Below are 12158 nucleotides of genomic sequence, written 5' to 3'. Positions count from 1 at the left end.
ATTTCGTTGCTAATTAAGGTAAAACAGTAACTCTGCTCATAGATTATGCCTGTATGAACTACACATTTACACATCCAGCCCAAAGCGGGAGGATTGAAAATAACTTACTAGTCGTCAAAGTACTGGAGCATGTCTTTAATCAAGCATCTGACCAATTACACAAGACTACAGTTCTGGGTTAATTGAGATAAGGTCCACACTAGTATGGTTCTGAATTTTAAGTGTCCAAAAAGCAGAGTAAAATCTCAAACAGTCTCTGAGCCCTGACGTGGCTGTCCAAAGCCAGTCTTAACATACATAATTGAAAGTGGTCATGAAGACTGGAGGATTGAGTTCTCTGTGAGATGAAGTCTATTCCAGCCCCTCTATGAAAGAGAGCCTTTACAGCCTTCCTCCCACCCACTCGCCCAGGGGTGAACTACTGCTATTAAAGATCCTGTACTGTGGGTCTGACTGGGGCTCAGTGGGGCTAGAGAGAGAACTACTTTTAATTGCCCTCATCCCCTGACTCCCTGGCACAGAGAATTGTAAATTAAACATTTAGATTCTAACCCATCAGAACAGGGGTTGTAAAGCAGGAGTTTTATATCCCATTTAAAAAGTTAAATCTCCTGTCTGGGTGAGTTAGGGTAATCATTCCCCATAAGAGGTGGTATTGGAACGACTGGGACAGGCGTGTGTGTGTCTGTGTGTGTTTGCTTCTCTTATAGTATTGTGTTTTTATCCTGTATGCATCTTTTTGAGTCATAACTTTGCTTTGAGTCATTGTGAGTCGCATCCCAGACAGATCATCCATTATGACCACACACACACACACACACACACACACACACACACACACACACACACACACACACACACACACACACACACACACACACACACACACACACACACACCTCTGTATGGTAATTGGAGAGGTAGTGTATTAGTGAATAGCATCAGACCACAGAGTGTCTGTGTGTGTTATTTGGTGCCCAGTGAGAGGGAGGAAGCAGATGCTACAAGGAGGAATTGATCCACTGTGTGAGTGTCTGTGTGTGTTTGTGTGTGATATCTAATCTATAATCATAATGGACGCTCCGTCTGGAGTCTGGACTGAACTCATCTATTGACAGACTATTCCCAGTCATAAACAGCCTGCTGTAGCTTAGTGAACACAATACAGGCCACAGGCTGCCTGGGATACAGGCTGGGACAACACACACTGGCTGGCTGAGGAGAGGCAGGGTGAGGGGGCTGGCCCAGAATACTTATGGATAGAGCTAATACATTCACTTGCCTACAGCCAAGTATTTTCACAAAGCCACTTGCAGTACATCCACTTGCAAGTACATTTGTAAAGGTCCATTGCTATCAGGGTATAAACTAATGATTACAATGTACAATGTAAAAGGCCATAGATTATATAACTTCCTTGTGACCCATAAGATACATAGCACAGATGTTTGAAGTTACAAGAGCATCCCTCCAGACCATCTCTAAAGGACTCTAAAATGATTCAGCAAAGACCTGGCAGTGGTTCCAGGATTCATGATCACTGCATTACAGTGGATCCACATCTGACAGAATTTCTTGCATTATGTCTTTAGTCTTCTGCTGCCCCATCTGTACACAGTAAAATCCCCAGTGCTAAATTCACTGTGTCAAAAGTGATCGACTCCCATAGAGTTGTTTTAGCAACTGGCAGTGCCAAATGAGCCCTAGTGTCAGTGCTGATAACTGGTGTTAATTTCTAAGGTGTACAATTTTACTCTATTAGTGTAGACTTTTACTCAGTAAGTGTAAACATCATGACAACCCCGCCCATAAATTCAGTTTCTGCGTTCAAATTTCGTCTTTTCTCAACGCCATTGCTCGGTCAACAAAATCCTAATTTGTTCCACGCAAAGGTGAGTTTTAAACAATTATTCCACTGATATTATTTAGCTATTTTAATTTAAATACTTGATACTTGGTTGTCAGACTGCAGTGTAACATAAAAAGTGACCGTTTTGATTGTGTGTGCAGCTAAACGTTAGAGTTACTTGCGCTTCACCTTTTGCACGTCTTTGCTAGATAGCTAGCACGCTATCTAACTAGCTCGCCCCTGTCCTGTGCAGTTCGTCTGCTCCACGTGGTGGTTCCATGGACGTGTCTCATTTCAGCACCAAGCTTTTTTAACCTCATGCTAGTTTGTTCTCTTTATTTCAGCTCCTTACTATATATTGAGGACTAATCTGATTTAAAGGTGAGTTGTTTATTTAGCCAAATTATAATAGCATTTTCAACTTGTGGGTGATGCTTCTAGATAAATATTATGGTCATTGCGTCGGCAGCTAGCTAGTCTAGCTAACTGCGTTTCCCACTCACTTTCTCACCAGTTGATTCTGGAAGTCTTGTAAGACTGCTCCGAGAACATGACAACTTTATATAGTGACTAGCTGGAATGTTGTGTTTTTTTGTGAACTAATTAGGCCGTGTCCATACTTGGAGACAGTGAATGTGAGTTGAATAGTCTGTTTGCTGTAGTTTGGGACCCACTACAAGTAATATCAGTCAAGTTGTGGTCATGATCCAATATTTTCATAATTTACTTTGAAATTAGCATTGCTAAGTAAAGGAGTATTGGTGGAAACATTTGTAGTCATCCTTTCAGACCTCGTCATGCTGATCAGGGTGAAATTCAATGGTGATCAAAAATATGTTAAGATAATTGACCTGACACTTGAAAACCTTTTGATTGGAGGTAAACCTTTCATTTGTGATTGGAAATAAATGTATGGTGTTCATACCAGTCAGTCTGATTACTCTTAGCATTACGATTGCCATTCTAATTGTAGGTTGTTGTTTTAATGTTTGTCACAGCTTTCCTGACATTTGAGATCCCACTTACTAGTTTATCAGAGACAAAGCTGTATGATGGGTCTGGAACTGAAGTTGATGGGGATGTGTTTGAGGAGGTGGTGACACGGCCAGATTTAGGTGTTTTCAAGCTCACACTGAACAATGATGCTAAAGTTATGTGCTGGTTATCAAGTCGTGGTTATTTGTGGCATCACTTTCAATATAACCATACATTTGACATGTCTGTGTTGTTATTGTGTATTTCAGAATCTTCCCTGGTGAGTCCTGTCTCTGCCAGTTCTGTGATGGGTGGTTCAGACCATGAGTCGGATGATACAATTATTTTGAGCGAGGATGGAAGCCCCTCACGAAAGCATCAAAGATCTGATGACGAAGCAAAAAAAGGTAAGTTGGTAATTCATTCTTCAATTCTTCTTGCCACCAAATTGATTTGTCACTGCTGTTTTTTTGTGTTTTTTTTTTTACATACTGAAGAAAAAAACCTGGTGGAGGTTGTCATCAAGGAATACTCCAAAGCTAAAAGCCTGACTGACTGCACCAGACGAAAGATGATCAACATTCTGGTTTCGGCGATGACAGAGACTCATGGGTAAGTTTAAAGGAAAGATTCATAATGGAAATGGTTGAGCATTACTTGCTCCCATATCTGCTGAATGTTAAAAATGACTTCTGAATCAGTATCTCAGTCACATAATTGGTTGGGCTACTGCTGACCATCCGCTGCTATTGGTTGAAGATTTCTCTGGTATTAAACTCGATGGGCATGATACTGATTCAAAAATCACTGCTGATAATTACCTGACTGGGGACCAATGCTGCTTGTGGAGGTTCTGATTGCCGTCTAAACACAACATTATATTCTTGTCAGGACATCAACACCACGCAGTGTGAGAGAAACGTTTGCACAAGGCATCGTCTCCTTGTTCCCATAACCTGAAGGATCCCTACAACACAAATGGATATGTAAGTATACATTACAACTGATAAAGGGCATCTGCGTTTAATTCGACAGGTATGGTATCTGAGCAAATGGGACTTATTTGTTTTATCTTTCAAGATTAGTAACCATGTTCACTTTCTTAAGGAACATTATTACAACCCTAATAGTGGAGAAGGGTAACTCTCGTATAGAATCAAAACCTTTCAGAGGAAGTTGGCTTCCTCTGAGAAACGACCAACTCAACTATACTATGGAGGAGGGCAAACTGCTGAGAGGGAGTCCAGTCCATCCACTTTGGCTACCTTGAGTGAAGACCGGTGCAGAGAGGCCATTTCTCTTATGAAGCATTCTTCTGATGAAGAGAATATAAGAATATTAAATTGACCTTTGAGTACAGGAACAAGATGACCCACGACCCGAGTAAATGCCCCACCATCCTAACTGAATTTCCACACTTTCTGGATGTGAAGGGCTTGGTAAGACTTTTTTAAACAAATGTATGTTGTATAAATTGTGTATAATCTCCAGATGCCAATTCAAATCAAATCTAAATGTATTTGGCACATAAAATACAACAGGTTTGGACCTTACAGTGAAATGCTTACTTACAGGCCCTAAGCAACAGTGTGATTCTCAAGTAAAAAATTAGGTATTAGGTGAACAATAGATAAGTAAAGAAATAAAAACAACAGCAAAAAGACAGTGAAAAATAACAGTAGTGAGGCTATATACAGGCACGGGTTAGTCGGGCTAATTGAGGTAGTATGTACATGAATGTATAGTTAAAGTGATTATGCATATATGATAAACAAGAGTAGCAGCAGCAGCGTAAGAGGGGTTGGGTGGGCGGGACAATGCAAATAGTGCAGGTAGCCATTTGATTACCTGTTCAGGAGTCTTATGGCTTGGGTGTAAAAACTGTTGAGAAGCCTTTTGGACCTAGACTTGGCACTCCGGTACCGTGTGCCATGCGGTAGTAGAGAGAACAGTCTATGACTGGGGTGGCTGGAGTCTTTGACAATTTTTAGGGCCTTCCTCTGACACCGCCTGGTGTAGAGGTCCTGGATGGCAGGCAGCTTAGCCCCAGTGATGTACTGGGCCGTACGCACTACCCTCTGTAGTGCCTTGCGGTCGGAGGCCGAGCAGTTGCCGTACCAGACAGTGATGCAACCAGTCAGGATGCTCTCAATGCTGCAAGATCCTTAGGAGGATCTGAGGACCCATGCCAAAAATGTTTTGTTTTCTGAGGAGAAATACGCTCTTCACAACTGTCTTGGTGTGTGTGGACCAGTCTAGTTGGTGATGTGGACACCAAGGAACTTGAAGCTCTCCATCTGCTCCACTACAGCCCTGTTGTTTAGAATGGGGGCGTACTCGGTCCTCCTTTTCCTATAGTCCACAATCATCTCCTTTGTCTTGCTTATGTTGAGGGATAGGTTGTTATTCAGGCACCACCCGGCCAGGTCTATGACCTCCTCCCTATAGGCTGTCTTGTTGTTGTCGGTGATCAGGCCTACCACTGTTGTGTCGTCTGCAAACTTAATGAAGTCGTGGGTGAACAGGGAGTACAGGAGGGGACTGAGCACGCACCCCTTAGAGGATCAGCATGGCGGATGTGTTGTTACCTACCCTCACCACCTGGGGGCGGCTCGTCAGGAAGTCCAGGATCCAGTTGCAGAGGGAGGTGTTTAGTCCCAGGATCTTTAGCTTTGAAGGTACTATGTTGTTGAATGCTGAACTGTAGTCAATGAATAGCATTCTCACATAGGTGTTCCTTTTGTCCAGGTGGGAAAGGGCAGTGTGGAGTGCAATAGAGATTGCATCATCTGTGGATCAGTTAGGGCGGTATACAAATTGGAGTGGGTATAGGGTTTCTGGGATAATGGTGTTGATGTGAGCCATTCATGGCTACGAACGTGAGTGCTACAGGTCTGTAGTTATTTAGGCAGGTTTAGTTCGTGTTCTTGAGCACAGGGACTATGGTGCTCTGCTTGAAAGATGTTGGTATTACAGACTCAATCAGGGACATGTTGAAAATGTTAGTGAAGACCCCTGCCAGTTGGTCAGCACATGCCCAGAGGACACGTCCTGGAAATCCATCTGGTCCCGAGGCCTTGTGAATGTTGACCTGTTTAAAGGTTTTACTCACGTCGGATACGGAGAGCGTGATCACACAGTCGTCCAGAACAGCTCTCATGTATGCCTGTGTTGCTTGCCTCGAAGCGATCATAGAATTGTGGTCAGATAGACCAAATGGAGGGCGAGGGAGAGCTTTGTACGCGTCTCTGTGTGTGGAGTGCAGGTGATCTAGAATTGTTTTCCCGCTGGTTGCGTATTTAACATGTTGATAGAAATGAGGTAAAACTGATTTAAGTTTCCCTACATAAAAATCCCCAGCCACCTCTGGGTGAGCGGTTTCCTGTTTGCTTATTTCCTTATACAGCTGACTGACTGAGTGCGGTCTTAGTGCCAGCATCTGTCTGTGGTGGTAAACAAACAGCCACGAAAAGCATGGATGAAAAACTCTTGGCAAATAGTGTGGTCTACAGTTTATCATAAGATACTCTACTTCAGCCTAGCAAAATCTAGAGACTTCCTTAGATTTCGTGCCCCCCCCCCCCCCCCCCCAGTGTGTTGTTCTATCTTGCCGGTGCAGCGTATATCCCACTAGCTGAATATCCATGTCATCATTCAGACACGATGCTGTTACAGTCTTTGATGTCCCGTTGGTAGGATATTCGTGATCGTAGTTCGTCTAATTTATTGTCCAATGATTGCATGTTGGCAAGTAATACTGACGGTAACGGCAGCTTTCCCACTCGCCGTCTGCGGATCCTTACGAGGCACCAAGCTCTGTGTCCTCTGTACCTGCGTCTCTTTCTCTTGCCAATGACGGAGATGTTCGCCTTGTCGTGTGTTCATATTACATCCTCTGCGTCCTGCTTGTTGAAGAAAAAATATTTGTCTAATCGGAGGTGAGTGATCGCTGTCCTGATATCAGAAGCTCTTTTTTGCCACCGTGAGATATGATGGCAGAAACATTATGTACAAAACACAGTCGTCCAGAACAGCTGATGCTCTCATGTATGCCTGTGTTGCTTGCCTCGAAGCGATCGTCCAGAAGTTACAAATAACGCAAAAAAAAACATAATAGCACAATTGGTTGGGCGTCCGTATAACTATGGTAATTTCTTCCCGGCACCATTTAGACAGGTTGGCCAGTAAATTTAAACAAAAACAATACTTCGTAATAGTAGTTCAATGAATGTGTAGGCTTGTGATTTACCCAAACTCTGTTTTGGAAGTTAAAATGGAATGTTTTGTGAGAAAGACATTGACTTGCACAAAACAAATGTTTTGATCATTGTCTTATTTGTTTCAGATTGAACATAATTTTGTGCTGCTGTTTGGAGAGGGAATATCAGCCAGGTCTTTGGAGTGGTGGCCAACTACATTCAAGCAAAATATCATCATGCTAAGCAAGACCCTAAGCAAGACCCCTGATTGAGCTGAACTTCAGGAGCTGATCCAGATGGAAGAATCTGCAGTTAATGAGGGAGCTGACACAAATGCTGACGGTTAGATTATCATAATTTATCATTTATATTTCAAATAACTCTGAAATGTTAATGTCACTGATGGAATTTACCATTTTAATCAGGATCTCTTCTTTGTTTAGGATGGGACGGTGACCTTTCCTCCATCCTTCTCCTGCTCCATTTGATTCCTTCATCACAAGGCTGCAAAAGACCAGGCAAGATGTCCGCATCCCAAGCTGAACAGCATCTTGTGATATTCTAAAAGGTTTGTATTGGCATTCTTGGACTGTGCTGCAGCCGTTATGATGAACTAATGATGGTGTTCATTTTTGTTGTCTTCAGGCAGGAACCAGTATCCAGGAGCATCTTTATGCGATTGACCAGAGCCGCCAACCATATCTTCTTGCAGTCAGGACCAGGAGGAGCAGCATCCATGCTTACTTCATCATCCTGGACAAACGGGACTTGCCGTGCAAGTCAAAGAGGGCTCTTGGTGCCTTTGATGAGCTTTTCAAGACTCACTTTGTTTTTGGTACTGCAATGTTGTGCAACATGTACACCTTCATACAGACAACTGTGTACATCATAGACATTGGTGAGGTTAAGGAGACTCCAAGGGTTGCTGAGCTCAGAGCTAGACTCCTGCACTAATGCCGATTAAGTTATGATGATATGTTTTGTTTGCCAAGCTAGTCATGGAAGTACCAACTTGCTCGTGAGGCATCTCAAGTTGATGCATGGAATGTTCCCTGGTAGAACTCTTAGACTAAAATGTGGTCAAGCAGATTGTTGTGTATATGGTACATTTTCAGGCTTTAGGAAGCATTTGAACAGGGCACATTCCGGAGACTGTCAAATTTTGTTAAACGCTAAGTTGGATGCTAATGCAGACAGTTGATAATCAGCCAAGAAATGCTGATTTTCCTTCAAATTCTAGTTGTAATCATGTTACACAATATCTAACAAGAACACACTTGATATGTGTGCATCTGCTATTGCACAACTGCTGGCTGGCTGCAAGTGTAGGTCAGACGACTTTAAATAGTTGTGTATCTTCCATGGAAGAAGCAGATACAGGGTCAAGCTAAAGTGACCGCTCGTCCTTGTATATCTTCAAAGACACAGAAACTGTCACAAATCCAACATTCTTTTCAGGATATTGAAAATCATTTCACATTGTTGGTATACATTAACTGTTTGGTTTTGTGGAATCATTTTGTGCTCGTTATTGTTGCCGTTTTTGCCTCACTGAAAAAGTAGACTTTCAAACTGTTCTTTGAGGATGACCCAAGAGTGACTTTACGAACAAAACACGCACTCAGACCATTGTCAAACTATTCAGTCAAACCCAACACTACCTCATATGTACGCTGTGAAGCATACTTGCTTATTGAACTCTGCAGTACTTCAATACTACAGACTATTTTTCTGTTGATATAATGCATGACATTTTAGAAGGAGTTGCACAATGAGGTAAAACTTGTTATAGTATTTACAAGCCAACTTTGACTGCTAAAGATGTGTACGGTAGAGTTCCTTCATATAGCTATGGCTACACAGAGAGGAGGAATCGTCCACCTGCACTCAAATTGGATCATGGGAGCAATGATTTGGGTCTAAATGCTATTCAGTCTTGGTGTCTTCGTAATTTGACATTGATATTTGGTGATCTTGTACAGAAAGATGATAAATACTGGCTAACTCTGTTACTACTACTATTGTGTTTTCTCCTATACTAACAGAGGGCATGACCATCTATCTGAAGCACTTAATTGCTGAACATCATAGGCTTTTCAATTATTTGTTTCCTGATAGAAATCTGTTACCGAAACACCACTTCATGATACATTATCCTTGTTGTATAAGGAATATTGGGCCCATTCTTCCCTCATGGTGTAAATGTGCTACGAAGCAAAAACAATTTCTTTAAAAAGCAACTGAAGAGTTTTAAGAATGTCACTATGAACTTAGCCAAGAAACACAAATGACATGGCATATAACTGAGAAACCTTCAGCCAGGATGGACAAGCTATCAGCCAGGATGGACTAGCTATAGGTCCAGGATGGACTAGCTATAGGTCCAGGATGGACTAGCTATAGGTCCAGGATGGACTAGCTATAGGTCCAGGATGGACTAGCTATAGGTCCAGGATGGACTAGCTATAGGTCCAGGAAGGATGTCAAGGCTCAATGACCTGAAAGAAGGCCATGAGATGCTGCCAAGTTGAATGTCTCAGTGCACACAAATGTTTTGTCAGTTAAATGGGTAAAGCACCATGGTACAGAATATCGCCTTGATTTGGCCATATGTGGTGAAGTAGTCATTGAAATGCAGGTATTTTACTAAATGAAGGCTATTGTTTTGAAAGAGAAATGTTTTGTTGTTTGGGTCAGGTCTTGAAACCTTATGTTTTGATCATTTGCATGCATTTAAAGTTGTTTTGAAGCAAAGTCCACCATGCAAGGTATTTCATGTACCACAAACCTTTTGATTTCCTCATGTCATATGGAGCAAAGGATTTTTTTTGACTACATTGTCCCCTACTGTCACTTGATAACAGTTTAAGCCAGGTCTGAGACTTATGGTTTGGTTGTGAGAAACAAATTTGTTTTAATGTGAAAGTCAGTATTTTCCAACAAACCTTTTGATTTGCTCATGTCATATGGAGCAAGGGATTCTTTTGACTACATTCTACTGTCACTTGATAACAGTGTAAGGCAGGGCTGAGACTTGTGGTTTGGTCATAATAAACATATTTGAATGTTGAAACAGCTTTGCTTGAGCTTTGCTCCTCACCGGAGGGTTGTCTCCGCACTTCACAGTTTAGCAGAGGAGCGGAGTTGACGGAAATCTGAGCCTCAAACTTCAGAATGGCTGGGAGGGGCGCGTGTGTGTACGTGTGATGCACTGCAGCTGATCTGCTGTAATAGATTGATTTACATATGAACACATCACCTCCGTGGCATAATCTCTGCTTTAACGCCAGCTACATGGCTCTGAGCTCGCTCTTCCTACCCCCCTCCCTCTCTCTATCCCACCCAGTGTGTAACCTCAACCCAGGGAGGTTAAACAGAAAGGTCTCCCCTCAGGCTTTGCCCAACAAACCCCCAGGCAGCCCTCTAAACCTCTTTTATACTGGTGTTCTTCCTTCTCATCCCTCTGTTCTTCTGTTTTGGCCAGGTCACACCTGGAGTCTGATCATTCATCTTTCATGCTGTTACATTAATACACAACCTCTCTGCTTCCAATCAGTCTGAATAAGAACATTCCCTCGGATAAACACTGGCTCTGCTAATGATAGATGAACTGAAAAGTTAGTTCCCTCTTGTTGTAACATTAAAATGCAAGGTTATATTGTTTCCACTGTTTTCTATTTTTACTTGCAGTTTTTTCAGTAAACACTAGCTATGTAACTGTAATGCCAATGTGTACTTTATACCCCAAGGAGATACATTTCCCAGAAGAACAGCAGATCAAACAAAGAGCTCCATCCTCTGTCTTTGCAAGTTACAGGCCAAATGTCCCCTCCCCATCAGAAAATCGAAAGATACTATCACCTGCGAAATTGTGATTTGTCCAAATAACCAATGACTAAAAACCCAAGCGGAACTAATGCTGACAGATGGATAAAAAGCATTTTTACACTAGGGATCCTGAGGTCACTGAAGAAAGGACAAATGCCAAGAAAATATACAAAATACCAACTTTGCATTGTGTGTGGGTATGTGCATGCTTGTGAGTATGTATGTATGTATGTATGTATGTATGTATGTATGTATGTATGTATGTATGTATGTATGTATGTATGTATGTACACTGGGGCAAAAAAGTATTTAGTCAGCCACCAATTGTGCAAGTTCTCCCACTTAAAAAGATGAGAGAGGCCTGTAATTTTCATCATAGGTACACTTCAACTATGACAGACAAAATGAGAAAAAAATCCAGAAAATCACATTGTATGATTTTTTATGAATTTATTTGCAAATTATGGTGGAAAATAAGTATTTGGTCCCCTACAAACAAGCAAGATTTCTGGCTCTCACAGACCTGTAACTTCTTCTTTAAGAGTCTCCTCTGTCCTCCACTCGTTACCTGTATTAATGGCACCTGTTTGAACTTGTTATCAGTACAAAAGACACCTGTCCACAACCTCAAACAGTCACACTCCAAACTCCACTATGGCCAAGACCAAAGAGCTGTCAAAGGACACCAGAAACAAAATTGTAGACCTGCACCAGGCTGGGAAGACTGAATCTGCAATAGGTAAGCAGCTTGGTTTGAAGAAATCAACTGTGGGAGCAGTTATTAGGAAATGGAAGACATACAAGACCACTGGCAATCTCCCTCGATCTGGGGCTCCACGCAAGATCTCACCCCGTGGGGTCAAAATGATCACAAGAACGGTGAGCAAAAAGAGAGCATTTGGATGATCCAGAAGAAGATTCTACCAATGTCATATGGTCAGATGAAAGCAAAATATAACTTTTTGGTAAAAACTCAACTCGTCGTGTTTGGAGGACAAAGAATGCTGAGTTGCATCCAAAGAACACCATACCTACTGTGAAGCATGGGGGTGGAAACATCATGCTTTGGGGCTGTTTTTCTGCAAAGGGACCAGGACGACTGATCCATGTAAAGGAAAGAATGAATGGGGCCATGTATTGTGAGATTTTGAGTGAAAACCTCCTTCCATCAGCAAGGGCATTGAAGATGAAACGTGGCTGGGTCTTTCAGCATGACAATGATCCCAAACACACCGCCCGGGCAACGAAGGAGTGGCTTCGTAAGAAGCATTTCAAGGTCCTGGAGTGGCCTAGCCAGTCTCCAGATC

General features: G+C 42.2%; 1 protein-coding gene and 1 pseudogene across 3 annotated transcripts in view; one reads left to right on the top strand and one right to left on the bottom strand.

Moving 5' to 3' along the window:
• epha6 (eph receptor A6) overlaps positions 1-12158 on the bottom strand; it is a 220750-nt gene that overhangs the window by 147214 nt on the left and 61378 nt on the right. The window lies entirely within an intron of this gene.
• LOC110501699 (uncharacterized) lies at positions 3181-8079 on the top strand (annotated as a pseudogene). The gene is made up of 4 exons (XR_016490720.1): positions 3181-3231; positions 7170-7365; positions 7467-7591; positions 7669-8079. The product of XR_016490720.1 is annotated as an uncharacterized LOC110501699 (transcript).

Source organism: Oncorhynchus mykiss, chromosome 22 (assembly GCF_057628025.1).
Source record: "Oncorhynchus mykiss isolate SJ-2025 chromosome 22, ASM5762802v1, whole genome shotgun sequence".
Taxonomy (NCBI): domain Eukaryota; kingdom Metazoa; phylum Chordata; class Actinopteri; order Salmoniformes; family Salmonidae; genus Oncorhynchus; species Oncorhynchus mykiss.
Note: the sequence above shows the minus strand (reverse complement) of the source record. Positions and strands in the feature narration are given on the sequence as shown.